At 41.5% G+C, this 21406-nt stretch overlaps 1 long non-coding RNA gene and 1 other non-coding gene across 2 annotated transcripts; one reads left to right on the forward strand and one right to left on the reverse strand.

The window, feature by feature from the left end:
• Positions 1-985: 985 nt before the first annotated feature.
• Positions 986-20216, forward strand: LOC147582569 (uncharacterized). Its single transcript, XR_015249293.1, has 4 exons — positions 986-1043; positions 7010-7092; positions 7819-7901; positions 19744-20216. It is a non-coding gene; the product is annotated as an uncharacterized LOC147582569 (long non-coding RNA).
• On the reverse strand, positions 17015-17119 carry LOC112869731 (U6 spliceosomal RNA). Its single transcript, XR_003224391.1, has one exon. It is a non-coding gene; the product is annotated as a U6 spliceosomal RNA (small nuclear RNA).
• Positions 20217-21406: the final 1190 nt, after the last annotated feature.

Genomic DNA, 21406 nt, shown 5'->3' on the forward strand with positions numbered 1-21406 from the left:
AAGCGTCTGACTTCAGCCAGGTCACGATCTCGCGGTCCGGGAGTTCGAGCCCCGCGTCAGGCTCTGGGCTGATGGCTCAGAGCCTGGAGCCTGTTTCCGATTCTGTGTCTCCCTCTCTCTCTGCCCCTCCCCCATTCATGCTCTGTCTCTCTCTGTCCCAAAAATAAATAAACGTTGAAAAAAAAAAAATTAAAAAAAAAAAAAAAACTCAACACTTCACAGACATGGAGTGAAAGACCATCAGTAAAACAAAGAACTAAAAAAAAAAAAGAAAGAAAATTAGTTCTTTACTTTTCTCTTGTGAAAAGGCCAGATATGAAGACTATTCAGAGACAAATGTCCTAAACTCCTTAAAAATAAATTTCACATCTCTCTTGCTCCGAGGGCCCACCACAGTGTGCTGGTGTCCGAAGTCATCTTTTTATTCAAGGCTCCCGGAAGGTTTCAAAAGCAGTCACCATGCAAGGTCTAGATTCTTTTTTCATGCTTTCTCTCTTTCTTTTCACATGCAATCTTCTTTCTCTGCAAGAAGGGATCTGTTTCCCTTTTTAAGGTTTTCTTCCCAGCAATCAATTGGATAAGGCTGGTATAGCTGAGGGAGGCTTGAATGCCACCAGCCAAAGAAAATTTTCCATAGCAGGTAGGGACTGCCTATGAAACTTGTTTTATTTTAAATTTTTGTCCCTCTCACACTAAAAATCATCAGCCACCTGTTATATTTACCAAACTTTTCATTTTCACATATATGTAATTCTCATAATAACTCTGGAAACGGAGCCACGTAATGGCGTTTAATGGCCTTATGGGCTAAAAAAAATTCTGGTGAACACAAGACGAAAATTAAAATAATACTCATTGCAAAATATATGTAAGGAAATGCAGCAGAATTATGATTTCTTAATAAAATACTGATCATTTTTCTTCTGAAGTAGCAATTGTCACATTAATGAAGCATTTTTTTTTTTTTTTTTTTTTTTTTTTAATACCGGTGCTCTAAGCATGGAACAAGTCTTCCTATTGGAATACACATCTCTGTCTGGGAGGTAGGTTTTGTTTCCATTTAACAAATAAATTAACTAAGGATCAGAGCAGTTATCACCTGTCTAACATCACACAGTTGGTAAGTGGCAGAGTAAGAACTGGAGCCCAGGTAATTCAGTCATTTGAGACGAAGCTCATTAGTGTTTTACTTTATTTTTCATTTTGTGCTAGAATTTTGGTTGGTTGGTTGGTTGCTTGCTTAGTGTTGTTTCCTTCCATTTTATATGGCAAGTACATCCTACCATCGAGTTCTACCCCATCTTTGGACATCTCCCAAACTCTTCTCTGATTATATGAGCAGTACATTTTGGCTCCCAATGGACACATCCCATTACCTACCTGGCTTTTCAATATATCACAAATCCTCCCCATGAAACCAAACAATGGACTCTTCTGTTTTGAGCTTCATTATTATATGGTCTGCATTATCACTGGCCTTATTACGGTTATTTCTGGCAATAGCAAGGATTGTAGGGAGGAAGAATGAGGGTGGAAATCCCCAGTTAAGGTACATGGAAAACTTGTTCAGCTCATAGCAAAGGAACTGCCTAGTTTATGGTCCACATATGTTCCCAAGAATCAGACTCAAATAGCCCTCCAGACAGCCTCTCAATACCATTCTGAAGCTGATCTCAGTTAACAGAATGACTGAAAATTGTGATCAGGTACTCAAAATCGCCAGAGGAGAGTCACTATTCAAGCAGGTATCATTTAATATCAGTAAGAGAGAAGTATTTGAAAAAAAGAATAGAAGATTTCATCAGGTCCATAGATCTTCAGAGTAAAATGGAAAGATATTATATATATTAAGACCTAAAGAAGCACACTAATGAGCCCTCTGCATTGTGTTGCTATTTCCCGGGGGGGGGGGGGGGGGTCGTTCCCAAATAATTAGTCCCTGTGTAACTAATTCTATCTCTGGGACTACCTGACTGCTTCTTTCTGAGTAATGGAGTCATCCAACCAGCCACCACAAATACAGTCAGGTATAATAACCCTCAGGGTCAGAGACAAGGATCAGTCATGTCCTGCTTGAAATCTCTGGACCTTAAGAAGCTTACCAGATTGAGAAGGCACTCCCTAAAATTGTACAGGAAAATAATTCCTGAATTGTGTGAAATGCCATAATTCCTTTCTTTAAAAATATTTTTTTTTAAATCTTTATCTATTTTTGAGAGAAAGAGAGAGTGCAAGCAGGGGAGGAACAGAGACAGAGGGAGACACAGAATCCAAAGCAGGCTCCAGGCTCTAAGCTGTCAGCACAGAGCCTGACATGGGGCTCAAACTCACGAACCACAAGATCATGACCTGAGCCAAAGTCAGACGCTTAACCGATAGAGCCACCCAAGCGCTGCTACCATAATTCTTTCCTTAATGGATACCTGTCTTTCAATGATGAGAAGACTTAAAAGTTAATGTAGGAAATATTTGGTGAGATCTAATCATTGGTGTTGATGTCTTTGAGTTAAGAAATCTGTATATGATTGATACTTTATGTATTTGTATTGTTCCAGACTTTCAACTGATAGAGACAAGATTAGCCTTACAAATGCAGTATAAGATGAATATTTAAGCATTTGAAATAGTCCCATGATTTTTAACTAGCCATCTTAGTAAGATTACAAATAGCAATGGAATTATAAGTCTGATCCATCAAATGTGAACTGACTTTAAAAGGTTAGAGAAACAGCTGAGGGTTTGAATTTTAAATTTATAACTTCAGTAAATTTATTATAGGTTTCTTCTGCCACCCAAGAGTGTTCCCGTGAAATCTTTCCTGAGCCGGCATAAAGTGGCATAAAGTAAAGAGCAATTTCATTTACATGGAAAAAGTTTTGAGCTTTCGTAGACCCCCAAAATAACCTCTCTTATATTTTTCTGATACATGAGGACACATCTTGCCAACAGATGCACAGAACAAATCAAGATGAAGCCCAGGTCACAGACACAGGTCAGAGCTCTGGCAGGAGTGTAGCTCCGGGGAAGGGACTCACGGGCCCCCCAACCTCTCCAGTGGCTCACTGCAAAACCAACAATGAATGCCATTTTTGCTTCTCAACTTTTTTCATAAAAGTGAAAATCCTTTTTGGGTTTCTTTTGGTTAGCGGAAACAGGTACTAGTGAAGGTCTTTTTGTCATGGCAAAGTGATGCAATGTCACCTTTGAAAATCAGGGGATACCTGTATTAACTTTTTTTAAAACCAAAGTAAACCTCTGAATAGCTTTTCCATGCACAATACTGCCCTACAGGGCACCAAAACACACATACCTATTGTGAGTTAATCTCTCGGTAAGGTTTCTGCCTGTTTGACTTTCCATTTGGCTCTTCTTCAAATCTTCCTGGAAAATGCCTTCAGGCTGAGGAATGGCAGTGTGGGAGCTGGGGACAGTCACTAGGTGACCACCAGGATCACGAAGAGTTGCCGGATGGGGAAGCATTGCCAGGCTGTAAACTAAGAGAACCAGAGGAGATGTGGGGAGTCATCAGAAAGTTTTCAAGAGACTTCAGCTGACCCCTGACCACAATTTGGAGAACACTAAGTTTTAGACCGGAAGTACGTGCTGTACCCTTCCACCATAGGGATCCAGGTCCCAATGTTTGGCCTTGTTATCTCCAACGATAAAGGAATTAAGACCCACGGTGTGTTTTCTCTCTGAAAGCCAGGGTGAAGGGTTGTGTCTGAGATTATCTTTTGTTAGTCCTTGCTTGTTGGGGTTTTGTCTTTCCCTGAGGGTGAATTCCCTGGCACAATGGCCCCCTCCCTTCTCTATGTGGATGCTTTAGCTGGCAAAAGAACTGAGGTTGAAATTTGAGATTGGCTTTATGGGTGAGGTTCCTGTTTGTTCAAAGCCACCTCCTATCTTTCTCTTCTGAAGCCACCAAAGAAAACTCTGAAAATCCTGGAGTGACCCTTAATTAAGGCAGCTCAGGGAGGAGGCACAGAGTAGCTAAAATAGAACTCCTTTCTTTTTTCTGTATAGCAAATATAGTCTGGCTGAAAGGCTTTTATGGACTAATCAGTTTTCCCTGGTTTGATCTATTATCTGGGTAAAGTGAAACAATCTTTCCTCTGTTCCTTGTAGACAAGGGGCCAGATTTTGAGCTAGTGGGTCCTTTAGCTCCAAATAGCTATGCTTCTGGGAGCACCAGCCATTGTCTTCAAATGGCTGTTCCCTACTCTAAGGAAGATAAGTGTAACAGGTCAGGGATGGTCCTGGAAAGTGATGATGAGGTCAAGGTCTTCCAATCCAGCCCCTTGTTGCTGTGTTCGTCCCTCCCCTCCAGGCCCTCATGCTGCCCACCAACCACCCCTCCCCCCCGCCCCACCAACCCCTACTTTATCAAAATGCCTTCTTAGGCAAAGTTCAGGATAAGCACCTTACATTTTGGTGTGTTAGATCTCTCAGAGACCTAGTTTGGAGCCTCATTTAAGGAAAATGAATTTCAGGCATCAAAGTGGTTGCAAAGGGTTTTTAGGGAAAAAGGGGACTTCCCTCTCACTTTATAAGAAAGGAGGACTTTTGAAACAGAAATGTGATGTGCTAAGATCTGTGTAGGACTCCAGACCAAAAAAAAAAAAAAAGATTGCTCTGCACTGGTGCGTTAGCTGAACTTGAACTGACTTGAAGCAACCACGTTGAGCGCAATCTTCTGAAATGAAAACTAGAAAGCACTTACAAGTGTATCTTTAAGCTTAGTTGAAAGGACTGTGATAATGTGCCATCTCGTTTTGGCCATGCCATTTTAAATCGCCTTTTTTCTCAGGAAGGTCTTTCAAATAGAAGCGATTGGACACATAGAAAAGTTTAAAGGTCATTTTCTGGACATTTGCACATTCTAAATGTTTTCTTAAGAGCAAGGGTGATCACCTGTAAAATGTACCACCATTTTGTCTTAATGATTCTCAGTCTTGACTGTGCATGAAAATTACCTGGGGAATTTGTCTAAAGCACAGATTTCTGAACATTCTCTCTCACTTCTCCCCAGATGATCCAACAGGTCTGTGCTGGGGCCCAGTAATCTACGTTTTGAGAAGTATACAATAAATCTGATCTTGGGTAAACCGGAGGGTTCCGTGTAACCTGCAGGACTACATAGCTAATTCTGATTTGGATGCTCACCCTCTTTCCTGGCCTTGCCTGTGCTTAGCCCCCTTTTTCTTTCTTTCTTTCTCCCCTTTGCCTGTGCTGCCTCCTCCCCCACCTCCCGAGGGAAGCTAAGCTCTGGGGCACCATGCACTGAATCCCTGGTGGTGACTTAGGTCCTTTGGGGGAGTGTTGGTCACACGGCAAACAAACTCTCACTTGTTCTGCCTTCGTTTCTCAAAGATAGGCTTTGTACCCTTGGGGAAATGGCCCTCTAGAAGTATGTCATGTGGAGCTGGTTACCACACTTTAAGGAAAACATAGCAGATCTGGAAAAGAAACTGCAGAAATTAAAACAGTTCAGAAGGTTTCACAGAAGGCACAATAAATAATTAGATTCTATATATCTGGAAAGTCAAAAATTCCCCAGTAGGGCCATAGTCTGAGAACCAGTTGGCACCATAGGGATCACTGAGTGCTAGCTTCTCGATTCAGAGTCACTGAAAAACATGTGCATAAAAGCAAAACAACGTGGCCTTATCTCCTAAAGAAAAAAGACCTATCATAACTTGGAGGAGATCATTTTGCAAGGTAAAGTAAATATATTACCTAACAAGTTATAGATTAAATATAGACGATTTATTATTAGCAAGTAATTCATGCAAAAGAACATTCTTGAGACATTGATGCATGTTGGCTATATGAAGAAATAATTAAAGAAAATTAAATGTTCAGACACTAACATCATTAACCTCTCTCTAACATTTGAAAGAGACCAGTATAATCTCATCCAAAGGCATTTCTTTTTCTTTTAATTTTTAAATTTTTTAAAAAGTGCATTTATTTATTTTGAGAGAGAGAGAGACAGAGAAAGAAAGAGACAGAGAAAGAGAGAGAGAGAGCTCGTGCATGAGCAGGGGATGGGCAGAGAGAGAGGGAGAGAGAGAAAATCCCAAGCAGACTCCGTGCTGTCAGCACAAAGCCTGACACCAGACTTGAACCCGCTGACTGTGACATTATGACCTGAGCCAAAACCAAGAGCCAGATGCTCAACCCACTGAGCCACCCAGGGGCCCCACTTTGCTTTTTTTAAAAAAATCACTCAGGGTGCCTGGGTGGCTCCGTTAAGGGTCTGACTCTTGATTTCAGCTAAGGTCATGATCTCATCATTCCTGGGTTCGAGCCCTCCTTCAGGCTCTGTGATGTTTTATACCATGCCACACTTTGTTTTAATCTGGCTAACTCTTACTCACCCCTCAAAACCCTATTCAAATCATACCTCCTCAGGAAGCTGGCTCTGGTTCCCTGATTTGGTTTTGGAGAGCACTGTTATCAGCACTGACCACTCAGTCTTGGGTCTTCTCCACTAGACTCCATGCTCTTTGAAGACAGAGCAGGATTTATTTTACTGGTGTTTCCTGGGCTTAACAACATGCTCAACCTATTGTAGGTACCAAAAAATAGTTCTTCATTAAATGAAATGGTTTTTCTTAAATAGGGAAGGCAGGACTTCATACTAACTCTCAAAGTCCAGGTAAATTCCTAAAGGTCAGACACAGGAGGGATCCAAAGTCTCATGACTGAAAAACCATTTGTTTATATGCATCTGCAAAGAGGTTATAATCCCCTCATCCTGCGGGTCCTTATTCTTCTGTTGGAAATTTACTTACAGGATGCAGTTTTAGTTTGGGTGTTGATATCTAGATTGTAACTCCTTCATCAAGCTAATTTAAAGGAGCCGGACATAGAATTTCCACTTTGTAAGGTTATTATTGCCATTAAATGTAATAATAAATGTTTGGAAGCAGAGTTACCCAATATTAGTGTACTCAATATACATTCATAGCACTTTTGTTAATCCAACACTTCTTTCCTGTCTCAGGCTCTGGAATATAACCCCATGAAATGCAAGGACTGTGTCTCTTTCACCATTGTAACCAGAACACCTGAAAGTGTGATTTCCAAGTAACTGCTCAATAAATATTGGTAGATTGATTGAATGAATGAATAAGATGGAATGAACTTTCTTCCTCAATAAAATAGTTTACTCTTCTCCCATGTGCCTTCTGCACACAGATATTTCTCCCTTCGACTGACCTATGTTCTACAGCTTGTTAACCAACTTTACATACGCAAATATCCACCTGCTTGATAGCATCCTCTCAGAATTCATTTGAGATGCTTCCTCCTTCATTCCAGAACATTATCGATCCCCCAATATAAATTATTGCCTCTGCAACTCAAGTCCGGTAATAATTGTCACCTCTTTTATAGCAAAGCTTGCATGCTGCTTGACTTTTTCTCACCCTTATCCGGATCTCAAGTAACTCATTTTTGTTCCTTGAGCTTTGTGTCAACTCATTCTCGATCACACATACGGCACGAGCTTTTGCTCTGTTGCTTCACAGAGAATTTTTACGTTATAAAAGTAATGGCTTTCACATATCAACATATCTCAATAATATGTAGATATGACTTACATATCTAGATGTAGATGTAAATGTTAATACATAACATCTACATATCTAGATGTAGATGTTAATATGTAGATATGACTTATATGTAGATATGACTTACATAATATATTGGTAGGCATTTAGATTCAATTATTTTCAAAATATTTTCATTGGTGGATACTTAAATAAAAATACACCCTTTCTCTATTTCCTAATTTTAATTTTTTCCCTTTAGGTTCACAACACAGTGATGCAACAATTACATACATTACACAGTGTTCACACAGGGAGTGTAGTTACCATCTGTCACCAGAAAAGGTATTACTTTGTGTGAATTTTAAAATGACTTTTTATTTTTTATATTTATATTATAATTTACATATTACATATTACCTTGTGTATTTTTGTATTTATTATGTTTTAAAGTGGTTCTATAATTTGAACTGGTTCTGATGTTTCACTTAGTTTACTTCCCTTATTCTCCATTTTCCAGTTAAAAAATTTTTTTTCTTTAATGTTTATTTATGTTTGAGACAGAGAGAGACAGAGCATGAATGGGGCGGGGGTGGGGCAGAGAGAGAGGGAGACACAGAACCCGAAGTAGGCTCCAGGCTCTGAGCTGTCAGCACAGAGCCCGAGGCGGGGCTCAAACTCACAAACTGTGAGATCATGACCTGAGCTGAAGTCTGACGCTCAACTGACTGAGCCACCCAGGCACCCACCTTTTTTTTTTTTTAATTTTTTTTTAACTTACCGTTTTCCAGTTTATAAGGTAGAGTTTCCCGTCAGTGAACATCACGTATGTCATAAAATTTACTATTCTTCCATAGTATTTAACCACAATATTAAAAACAGTGTGGGGAGGGGCACCCAGATGGCTCAGTTGGTTAACTATCCATACTCATGGTTTGTGAGATCGAGCCTCGTGCTGGGCTCTCTTACTGACAGCACGGAGCCTGCTTGGGATTCTCTGTCTCCCTCTCTATCTCTCCCTCTCCGTGCTGCTCCCCAACTCACGCTTTCTCTCTCTCTCTAAAAATAAATTTAAAAAATTTGTTTGTAATCTTTAAAAAAAATTGTATATTATATTAATATTATTTGATTCCTATTACTTAGGTATAGCTATTTTTAAAGCTGTTATAAGTAATGTCAAATTATTTTAAAGCTGTTATAAGTATTGTCAAATTATTTTTCAAACATTTTCTGCCACACTATATGGTCTTCAGGATTAGACAGATATACCAGTTCCATTTATATTTTCACCTGTACTACATACTGTAACTTTAAAAACAACTTAATAGAGGAAATGAACTTCATTACTGCTTTCACTTGAGATCTTTCACTATGAATGGAATTGAACAATTTTCAATTTACTCAGACATCTTTACTTCCTCTTACTCTTCACATACTGTGTCCATAATGTAGTGGAAAAATATTTTAGCAACTTTTATGCATTAAAAATAATCACTACAGGGGCGTCTGGGTGACTCAGTCGGTTAAGCGTCCGACTTCGGCTCAGGTCATGATATCACAGCTTGTGAGTTTGAGACCTGTGTTGGGCTCTGTGCTGACAGCTAGGGACCTGAAGCCTGCTTCGGATTCTGTGTCTCCCCCTCTTTCTGCCCCTCCCCCACTCATGCTCTGTCTCTCTCTGTCTCAAAAATAAATAAACATTTAAAAATTTGAAAAAATAAATCACTACAGATTTCAATAAACAAATGTTTAAAACAATCTTTTTTAATGATACCAATTCTAATCAGGCAGTGTTTGCAGAGCTCAAAGCTCACTTCAGTGAGAAGGATAGCCACTGCTCAAGAGAGAAGTCATAAAAATCAAGCCATGGACCCGTACTTGTGACACAAACTAATACGCTAGATCTTAAGTTCTGTCTAACAATCAGCATCTGTTCATTACAGACCAGGGGCGGAGGCAGGAGAGACAGTTTCTATTCTAGACCAAACCCAGAGAAAGGGAGGCCACTTATCTGGGTAGCACAAAGCAAATCAGACTCTGTTCCTTTCCCGATTCCACCTTTGTTTGCTTATTTAACCAGGCAAAAGTACTTAACCACACAAAACAGCTTCTACTGTATTGACATAAAACTCATTTCACATGACCCACAGATAATCATTGGCAACCTTCAGAAGGGTTACCCGCTCACGACTCCATCGTTTCCTTGAAACTAACTGTGGCCACAGCCCTACTTTTAGTTTGTGCAATTTTATAACATTTTAGAACCAAACGACCCTTCATCTGTCAAGCAGTTTCCATGAAATAGACTTTAAAAAATCATTTCTAAAATCTCCTTCTCAGTGTTGGACAAGAACCTAGTTTGATGACCAGAGCTGAGGACCTCCTAGGGCCCTGGCTCTCAGTCGTGGCTGTGCACTGGAGTCTCCTGGAGCTTTCTAAGACCCCAGTGTTGCCCCCTGTGCCAAAAGTTCTGATGTAATTGGCCTAAGATGAAGCCTAGGGATGGGGATTTTTAAAAGAGCCTCCACCTCACTGCTCAGGGGAAAGCAATGGATAGAGAGTTTCGCTGTCACCTGCTTACAAACCACCGATGGTGAAAGGTAATACTAACCCAGCCTAGTGTATTTCTCAAAAAAAGAGATCTGTGGGATTTTTGTTGCTGTGGCTGACTTGCTTCTTTGAAGACACGACTCCAAGGTATTTTGCGATACAGAATTAACATGACGCAAGTTATCGAACCTCTTAAAAGCAGTTCTTCGTGCATAAGACTTTGCCGGAATGCAGTTCAAGGCAAAACCTACCAAATGTAAACAGGACATGGATGTTTTTGCCACTGAGGCCGGGCACATATCCGTTGTTGGAGCGTATTTCCACGCGTCCTCTTTTCCGACTCCCCTCCCTTCCGGGGCCACGCGGATCACCTCCTTTCTGCGCCTCTTCGTTCCTGCCGCCTGGCAGTGGTGCCTGATAACATCCAATACGTGGTTGTTGACTGACTGCATTTTCCCCTTGTTCTGCCAGCTGGGTAGGCTACTCTATCAGTAGCAGTGCCACAGTGACCTCTCTCGATGAAACCAGAAAGTGCAGTGGGGAATTCCAGAAGGAGCTCTTGGAACAACAGTCACGTTGGGGGTGGAATGTGAGCCAGTCCCAGTCTTGGACGAAACTGAGGAGGAAATAATGTCAGAGGAGCTTGGGGCAAATGGGAAGCAGAACAGCACTATGGGTCTGTCTCTGCGAGGAGCCCGTCCCGGCACTTTCGTTAACTCCTCTGATTCTTTTGGTTCTTCGTGTCCAGAGACCAGAGACATAAGCTTAAATTCACTCTTTTGAATGATTTTACTAGTTTTTCAACATGCAAAGATTGCAATGTTTTATGCTACAGATTGATTTTTCAGGAGTCACCAAGGCGTTCTAATCAAGGCAATTAAAAAGAACCCCACACTGCATTTTAGAAGACAAAGTCACAGGGCTTTAGGGTAGATTTTGAAAACCCTTCTTGGGGTGCTTGAGTGGCTCAGTCGGTTAAGTGTCTGACTTTGGCTCAGGTCATGATCTCATGGCACATTAGTTTGAGCCCCGCATCGGGCTCTGTGCTGACAGCTCAGAGCCTGGAGCCTGCTTCGGATTCTGTGTCTCCCTCTCTCTCTGCCCTTCCCACCCCCCCTTCTCTCTCTCAAAAAAACAAACTTAAAAAAAAAAACCTCTTCTCACTTTTAGTTTGTATTTGTTCTTATTGTTTATGTCCTGATGCATGCTTGGTGTAAACTCAGAGGGAAGAAGAAATGAAAGACACTGCCTTTAATGCCACAGTCAAGGTGACAACTACTTAAGAAATTAGAGGTGAGAAAACTTGATCCCATGAAGCAAGTACAAATGGGATTACTGTCACCAAATCATAAACACTTATGCTACAGGGGAGCAGCAGGTTAAGAGTTAACTTGGAGACTAGCGCTAAACTAAGTGTTCACTTTCAACCTTTGCACCGACCCGAATCAATTAACATTCTGCCTAATTAACTTGGCTCTCAGATGGGGCTCCATGTAAAGCATCCCATATGGACAGCGGCCCCATTTCCCCCTCTAACAACAAGGTATAAAGTTGTTTATCTGCATACTGATAACTTAGAGGTTAAAGAAGAAACAGGAGGTAGAGTGTTTATTTGAATAGAAATATGATATTAGCACAAATGTTCTTTAAACAAAAAGATAATTTTAGTGGTGGCAATAGAGGAAAGGGTATACAGCAGCCAGGTGAAGAAAGAGAACATTTTCTTCCCTGAATGAAGAATGAAAACCTGCTGGATTCTCACTCCATTGAGGGTCTGGGGGATTCGACCATGGGACCACCTTCAAAATGGGCCTATGTTGTAGATCCCCTAATAATGGTAAATAAACCTTTAGCCACAAAACCATTGTAGATGGAACCCAACACAAAGAATTCCCTATCAAATTACCAAACTATTTTTGTAAGACTTCAGGGTTAGCGTATTTATTTTTCTTCACACACCCTGTCTCCAAGACTTTTAAAAAGTGCTAAAATGATACAAAACCCAAGAGGATAACAATCATAAAGCAGAAGCAACAGAATAAAGGAAACTAAAGAGAGGGCCAGAAAATGGAGCCAGAAAAAAGCCTAAACGTTTGCATAAACCAAGTATTGATGTGCTCTCTTCCACGTGTCTGGGCGACAAATGTGGCTGGAACCTGCCAGCAGCCACAGTGAAGACAGTAACCTGGTCATGTGCTCCCGCTCAGACTCTAAGATAGAAATAAACGCATTTCACAGAAGATTCTTCCTGGCATTTAGACCCGAACAACAACCAAAAAAACCAAAACGCTTATGTTTGGTCTCTTTTTGAAAAAGAAACTACATGATAGAATAAACAATGTCCTCAACAATATCTTTTTTTTTTTTTTAAGTTTATTTATTTTGAGAGAAAGAGAGAGAAACAGACAGAGACAGAGAGAGAGAGAACACTGGCAGGGGAGGGGCAGAGAGGAGAGAGAAGATCCCAAGCTAACTGCACAGAGCCTGATGCGGGGCTCAAACTCAAGAACTGTGAGATCGCGACCTGAGCTGAAACCAAGAGTCAGACGCTTAACTGACTGAGCCACACAGGCATCCCTGTCCTCAGCAATACCTTGACACAAAGTTTCATGGAACTTTTCCTTAAAATACTCCTCTGGATAGGGTGCCCAGTTTAATTTGAATTTCAGATAAACAAGCCAGACATACTCTCACTAAACAATTACTCATTGTTTGTCTGTGATTCAAATTTAACTCACCCAACTCAGGTTCTTGTGAATCCTGTAAGGAAATTCTACTCATGTATACAAGCATAGATGTTACATATGCGTCCCTTTTATTAAACCTTTTGTTTTTAACATTTTTAATTTTTTTTTAACGTTTATTTATTTTTGAGACAGAGAGAGACAGAGCATGAACAGGGGAGGGTCAGAGAGAGAGGGAGACACAGAATCTGAAACAGGCTCCAGGCTCTGAGCTGTCAGCACAGAGCCCGACGCGGGGCTAGATCACGGAGCGCGAGATCGTGACCTGAGCCGAAGTCAGCCGCTTAACCGACTGAGCCACCCAGGCGCCCCTTGTTTTTAACATTTTTACTTTAACGAATGCAGTCTTTTCATATCTACAAAGTTTTTAAAAGCTATGCATTGTTTAACTGTTTGGAGGTACCATAATTTATTTGACAATGTTTCTATTTAAAAATAATTTTTTTTGATGTTTATTTATTTTTGAGAGAGAGACAGAGTGTGAGAGGGGGAGGGACAGAGAGAGGGAGACACAGCATCTGAAGCAGGCTCCAGGCTCTGAGCTGTCAGCACAGTGTCCCACACAAGGCTTGAACCCAGGAACCGTGAGGTCATGACCTGAGCCGAAGTCAGACGCTCAAGCCACTGAGCCACCCAGGCTCCCCGACAATGTTTCTACTGATGAACACTTAATTTAAGTTGTTTCTTCTCTATCTTCTTTATAAACAACTTTGCCAACACCGTAAATCCCTTTTGCAGGTATGCATTAAGACTGCTTTTCAGTCTTGGAAGGTCAATTGTGGGTTCAAAGAGATTACTTAGTCTTAAATTTGATAGAAATTGTAGGGGCACCTGGATGGCTCAGCTGGTTGAGTGTCCAACCTCAGCCCAGGTCATGATCTCACGGTTCACAAATCTGAGCCCTGCGTTAGGCTCCATGCTGACAGCTCAGAACCTGGAGCCTGCTTCAGATTCTATGTCTCCCTCTCTCTCTGCCCCTCCACGGCTCATGCTCTGTCTATCTCAAAATAAATAAAAAACATTACATTTTTTTTTAATTGTGATAGAAATTGCCAAATTGTCCCCTAAATACATTATATCAGTTTACATGCTAACCCACAGATAGGAGAATTCTTTCCACACCCTTAGTAACAATACTCACTATGGATGCTGTAACTTTTTTTGCCAGTCCTATACCTAAAAGAAACTACATCTCCTCGCATAATCAATTTGATATTCCTCAATTAAGAATGAAGTTCTGGTTGACACTTGTCAATTTTGGGCTGCCAGCTCCCACTGTCAGTCCTTTTCATCCTTCCCAGACACCCAAGGATTATCCTTTGGAGAACTGCACCTCCCTGCATCTTTGGGTTAGGATGTAGAGTGTAAGTCTTCCTATGGAAACTGTGGGGTCCAAATCACCCAACTCCCCACTCAGAAAAGCTGGGGGGGTCCCATGCAGGGGACAGTCCTTGGGACATTTGGACCTTCTGGGGGATGCTAATACTTGGGAGAATGACCCACAAGCAAGAGCGCTGGTTGAAGCCATAGCCATCATGGTGGCAGCTGCTGTGTCAGTGTCCCTTACCTATGCTGTGACTCTGACTGTGGTTCTTACCACACAGCACCTCAGAGCTTGGTGGCCATGGTCCAGTTTGGAATATAAGCTGTTAACCACTCTGAGCGCCAGCTGTCTCTCCAATGCATCCATTTCCTCTTTGAGGAAATCAATGTATTCCTTCTGCTTGAAACCAGGAACGCTGGCACAATTGTAGAGACAGGTTCCATCTAATTTTCCTCTAAATAGTGAATCTGTTAAATAGTGAGTCTTCCCAGTGCATGAAAATGATTTGATCATGGCTTATGTACAATTTCCTCAGGAATTCACCTATGGTATTACGTAAAGTACTCAATCTAAATTACAAAAGGAGAATGATCAAAGTGGACCCATCTAGAAGGCAGTAGTATCAGCTCTCGTTAAGGGGGCTCCTGGGTGGCTCTGTCGGTTAAGCGTCTGACTTCGGCTCAGGTCATAATCTCACGGTTTGTGGGGTCCAGCCCTGCATCATGCTTTGTGCTGACAGCAAGGAGCCTGCTTGGGATTCCCTCTTTCCACTCTGGAACATAGGAAGGAGAACTGAAGCTTGTCGATCTCCGGGTTCCAAGGTCAGTGGCATAGGAATACTTTTCATTTCAGTTGATTAGCTAGTGAGGAGGATCAGAACGTGCCATCCCCAAATGTGCAGCTTTGGTACGACGGAGAATCAAGAGATGCAGAAAGAAGCCTTTTCAGAACTTCTCTTATCTGACTCAAAGCAGAAATTTCTGAAAATGAAAACTGCCTCAAATCCCCTCTCCCGGAGAAGCTCTATGGTCACGCAGAAGAAGGAAAATCAGCACCGAAGTGGACCTGTGCAACCAAACCTTGCTAAAGTGGCCCTTCCTTTCCACTGGTTTCTCCCACGTTGCCTTCCCACAGTTGGAAGTCCCTAGAAGCCAGAAACCCTTTCCCTGTGTCTTTTCACTTCCCTACAAATTTGTCCTTCTTTGTTAAGATGCCATTTAGGTGCAAGTTCAAACCACCTCTTTGAATTACCCATCACTGAGTTTCTCCCACATGCGTGCATGCTGCCCACGTTAACAAGCTCTGTTCTTCTCTCGTTCATCGGTCCTTTGTCAGTCTATTTTCAGGCTCCAGCTGGAGACCCTCGGAGGGGATGGGGAAGAGGCTTTTTTTCCCTTCCTTACACTAGCACCAAAGACAGTACCAAACAAAAATATCTGCGCCTCGTGAGTAGATGCAGCTGCCCATGGTCCGATGTTCTGAGCCCCGGTGCAGAGCCCAGGTGAAAGCCATTCGATTCAAGGAAACCTGAAGTCTCGAGAGTTCTAAGTGTGTACCCGGTTGGGCAGGAAAGCATCGAGTGAGTCTCAAGAGTCTACCTATGGCACGCCAGCTTGTACAGCAATGTCTTGCCACCAAAACTGTAGTCTCCTGTATCCTCTGTGGGCTTCAGCGTTCTTCTTACTCCAGGAGATCTCACTGTGGCTGCCTCAGGACCATCTGTAGCAGCCATCATTTCACAAATACTACGTGCCCTCCATAAAAAGCACTGTTTCCTTTTGTTATTAAATGGTGTGTATGGAGAGCATCTTCCCTTATCAAATTGTTACAAAACACTGCAACTTCCCTCTTGAAGTGTAGTTTGAGTTTTGATTATTTCTCTTTGTTTCTCTTGTATGTGTGTCTCTTTCTTTCTCATCTATGTATATATTTTCGCCATCCCCTTTGGCCAGAACAATCTTTTACGGATGTAGCTGTATAATTTACGTACAATACATAGATCTTAAGGACTCATTCTGAAGAGTTTTGTTGATGGCATACACCCATTTAACCACAACCTATGGAAATAGAAAACATTTCCAAAGCCCTAGAAAATCCTCTCAAACTTCTTTCTGGTCAGTTCTGCACTATTTCCTGTCAGGGAAAACAACAACAACAACAACAACAACAACAATAACAACTCTAGTTTCTAGCACATAGATTTGTTTTGCTTATACTGAAAGTCATATGAATTGAATCACACAATTTGTGCTTTTTTGGTGGAGGGGGCTTGATATAATGTTTCTGAAGTTGATCCAAATTGTTGTGTGTGTCAGTAGTTCATTTCTTTTTACTAAGAAGCATTCTACTCTATGAGTTTACCACAATGTGTTTGTCCATTCACCTGTTGATGGTTATTTGGGCCATTTCGAGTTTGAGGCAATTATGAGTAAGGCTACTATGAACATTCTTCTCTACGTCTTTTTGTGTACACATCGTCCTTACTTCTTTACTGTTTACTTTACGTAAAGTAAAGTAACTGTTTAACTTTACGAGAAATTGCAAAGGAGTTCTTCCTTGTGGTTGGACATTCCTCGACATCTACCCACAATAGATGAGACTTCTAGTCACTTCAGATACTCACAAATGTCTGTTTTGTTAGGTGTTTTGAGAATAGCCCACTAGCACCTGTGAAAGGTATCTCACCATGGTTTTAATTTGCATCCTCTTACGGTTAATGACGTTGAGCACGTTTTCATTTGCTTACTGGCTATTTGCATACCGTGTTTTGTGAAATATTTGTTCAAGTGTGGGGGGGGTGTCATTTTAAATTGGGTTGTTTGTACTTTTTATTATGAGGGGTTTTTTTAATGTGTTTTGCAAATTTGCATGTCATCCGTGTACAGGGTCATGCTAATCTACTCTGCGTCATTCCAATTTAGTAGATGTGCTGCCAAAGTGAGCACAGTTCTTTATGTATTTTGGATTCGACTCTTTCATTAGATGTATGTACCGTAAATATTTTTTCCAAAACGATTATTTTTTAATGGACAATGGCAAGTACATTTCATAACCATCTCTGGAATACCCAAACATTCAAGTAGCAGATAGACCAGGCAGTTACTGCCACCACAAAAGTTTGGTATAAAAAACTATTCTAGAACATAGTGACTTCAAACAATAAGCATTTATATAGAAACCAAGGCTACAAGTCAGTTGGGGTCAGCTGACCTAGGCTGGGGTCAGCTGCAGCACCTTGGCTGCATCATTTTGCTCCCTGGGTCTCATACTCTCCTCCTGGGACCAGTGCATTGGCACAGCCATATTCTTTTCATGGCGGTGGCTGAGGCACAAAGAGACCAGCAGAAACACGCAAGACCTCTTGGGTCTTAGACTCAGACCAACACTGTGTTACTTTCACATCTACCTGTGACATTTCAACCATGACAGATGCTTGAAATCAGAGCTGAGGTGGGAAACGTGCCCTGCCCATGGTTAGTAAGCTTTGCAAAATTACTTGACAAGTGGCATAGATACAGGGAAAAGCGAAGAATAAGACTCAGTGAAATCTGTTGCAAACATGTAAAAGTCAGAAGTGTGTAAACACATTTTTAAAGAATTTATGATGGAAAAGAGACATTAGGAATAATCCATCGACCATTTTGCCCTCATAACTGCCTTGCTGAGTGTTTGGTTTCCCTCCCTCAGCCCAACTTATTCCATTTAGTATTCAACTAGTCCTAAAACCATTTATTTACGAATTCAGGAATTTATTCAATAATTATTTAGAATATTTCCTCTATGCCAGGTACTGGGTGCCAGGTTCTAGAACCACAAGAGTGATCAAGACAGGCAGAACTTATGAAATTCAGCATTGGATACAGACAACTGAGTAGGAAATCTCAGTTCAATAGGATGGTTTAGGGGGCCATCGGAAGGACAGCCTTACCCAGAGTCATGGTGTGAAGGTTTTACAAAGAAAATGAGATCTAAGCTAAAGCCTAACCAACAAATGGAGGGCAAGCTGACTTAGAACTGACAGTAGGTAGATGCAGTTTGAGTGGAGTTTCAGTGGAGAGGTGACCGTGGCCCAGAATGAAGAGTGGATGGAAGATGTAGGGAAACAGGAGGCAGGGAGGCTACTGCAATGTCTAAGCCGGAGGAAGCGGGGCATCAACCAGCGTAGACGCAGCAGAGGTGGAGATATGTGGATAGATTCCAGTGACATTTTGGAGCCCCAGGGGAAGGGCTTGGAGTTTTACTCTGTCTAGGATGAGGGAGAGTGAGAAATCAAGAATAGTGCCCAAGTTTCATGACTAATCCAACAGATGGTTTTACACTTAATGAAATCAGAATTAGAGGAAAGGGTCATGTTGGATTGACAGGGGGAATAGATAAAAATTTTATTCTAAAATATTGAGTTACCTATGTTAAAAGATAAGCTGAGGTATGTTAAATATTTTCAGAGCTTATTTAAGCAAAAGTCAATTCAAATCAGCTGGCATCCAATCTAAAAGACAGAAGCTCTGAGGAACCTTACAAAATGGAAGACTTACATGGGCAGAAAGGAGTTGGAACAAGGAAGGTGGGAAAGAGGCACATTAGCGTGTGCAAAGTTATGGCAGGGTTACTTTCCTTTGGGGGATGACAGGGCTTTCTCTGGCAGATTACCTAATTAGTGCCGGTTAGGTGATTCCTGATGGACTGGTTTAAGATTCCATTTCTGGGAGAGCTGAGACTGTAATTAAATTAAGTCTTGCTTCCGTGACATGGGATTTAGCAGAAGTGCCTCTGTTTGGGGCCTATTGTCTTATTTTTCACACTTGTGAGATATCCAGGAGGCACTGTCTTGCAGTTAGAAGTAAACACGAGCCTGAAGTTTAGTAGAGAATTTAGGGCTGGTGGTAGATTTATGTGTCACGGGTATATCGGACTTGGACACCAGCAGAGAAGGTGAAAATGCTCATGGAGAATACACGAAGAGGGCGGAATGAGGAGGGATATCAGCCAACAGCTCAACAAGGAAAGGGCGGGCAGGCGAAGGGATCTTGCCAGGGAAGCTAAGAATGTGCAGCCAAAGCCATAGGAAGGAAGATCATGGAGGAAGAGTGTATGCCTGCTTTCAGGGAGGGAGAGACTAAATGGCAAAGAACAAGAGAAAAATCAATATGGTGATGGTCCTGATAAGACCCAAGGGAAGGAAATTTGAAGCTCAGATACAAGAATAAAATTTGGGTAGGAATTGCCCCCCACCCCCACTTCCCAGTAAGACAAGATAAAGAGACAGTATGGAAACAAATGAACGATTGATACGGTGTGGGTGAGAGGGTTCTTGATGGTTTCTCTCTCTCTCTCTCTCTCTCTCTCTCTCTCTCTCTCTCTCTTTAAGGAGGATAGAGTGGTATGGGAAGGAGGTGAAGCATTATTCTTTAGGAAAGTAAAGGTTTGAAAACAAAAACAAAAACAAAAATTGGGAGAGAAAATGAAGAAAACCTCATTGTTCTCCCGGCAGCGTTAAGGTCCCAGGAGTGGTGGGGGACTGTGAATTTGTCATGTGTCACGTCTTAATGCCTTTGCCGTTTTCCACCAGACTTGGGAACACACAAAGAAAAAGCAAACATTCGGCTTGATTTACTCAGGTGGAGGGGAGACACCAAGAACGTGCCAGACACATTTCGTTCAGCTGCAAGCTGATCACCTCGTCACCGCTAACGCCCCTCAGTGAAGAACAACCAGAAGAATTTTCAGTTTAAAAATAAAATCCAAACATTTGTCTTCATATTATCAATGCTGTGGTATATTCTGAACATATTGAGAAATTGAAGAGCATGCATTTGTGTCTGCTTCTTTCGATTTCTGTAGTGTCATATAATGTTTTAATATTCAGTGTTCATCAAAGTGTTTTAGATATGATACTGTTTCCTGAGGGAAGTGGGGATACTTTAAACATTAAGCACGCAGAACAAAAAATGTACTTACCTTGCCTCCCTCTGTGAAGTGCAGTGCCTGCCAGAAGGACAGCGGAACAAGAGATTTGAGGATATTGGATTTCTTTTGCTCAAAACCAACTCCTTATTTTGTATTTTTGAAATTTTTCTTGGAATCGATTGAAAAAAATCAGAATTTTAGTTACTTTTTTAAATGTTTTATTTATTTTTGAGAGAGAGAAAGAGAGAGCATGAGCAAGGGAAGGAGCAGAGAGAGAGAGGGAGACGCAGAATCCAAAGCAGGCTCCAGGCTCTGAGCTGTCAGCACGGCGCCCGATGCGGGGCTCGAACCTGCGAACCGTGAGACTATGACCTGAGCTGAAGTCAGATGCTTAACTGACTGAGCCACTCAGGAACCCCCAGAATTCTAGTTATTTTTGATCAGCTTCCCCCAAATAATCAACTCTTTGGTCAATAGTAAAGAAAGAAAAAATGGGTTTCCCATAACAATGCATGTTCAGTTGCTGTCTCTTGTTGATATTCTTATGTTTGTTTCCAGGTGACTTCAATGGCCATGGTGAATTTATTTGCTGATCTTATTCTCTATGTCTGATACCTAGGGACATATCTGTGTATATGCTAATTTACCGTGATACTGCAAAAATTTTTGAAAAAAAAAATCATATGGATCAATGTTTACTATGTTAAGTCATCTAATTAAGAGATACACCTTTAAATGGGTGTCCTTTCAACCACAGCCTTTTGGATCAAGGCACAACCATGCCTGACGATCAAGCCGATATTCCCACTTTGTAGAGTGTAATACATCTCAGGACAGAAACACACTGAGATGTTGGTGGAAAACAGGAGCATTCCTTTAAATTAATAAGTTATGATAAAACATCTTTATCAACCACAGTCATGAGTTATTTACACAGGCAGCAATTTAAGTATAAAAGGTAGAACCCAAGTACCACTAGAGGAATGTAGGTCTACTTACAGAGAAACTACATCATCTGATGAAAAGATGTATACCAGAAGGCTCCTCTTGGTACAGCCCGAATAGAGGAACGGGTTTTACAGCTTTGTTTGACATCTATGAATTAAACAACAGGTCTTAAAAACAGGTTTATAGGGGCGCCTGGGTGGCGCAGTCGGTTAAGCGTCCGACTTCACCCAGGTCACGATCTCGCGGTCCATGAGTTCGAGCCCCGCGTCAGGCTCTGGGCTGATGGCTGGGAGCCTGGAGGCTATTTCCAATTCTGTGTCTCCCTCTCTCTCTGCCCCTCCCCCGTTCATGCTCTGTCTCTCTCTGTCCCCAAAATA

This window comes from Puma concolor, chromosome A3 (assembly GCF_028749965.1).
Source record: "Puma concolor isolate L17-30 chromosome A3, mPumCon1.1.hap2, whole genome shotgun sequence".
Classification (NCBI taxonomy): Eukaryota; Metazoa; Chordata; class Mammalia; order Carnivora; family Felidae; genus Puma; species Puma concolor.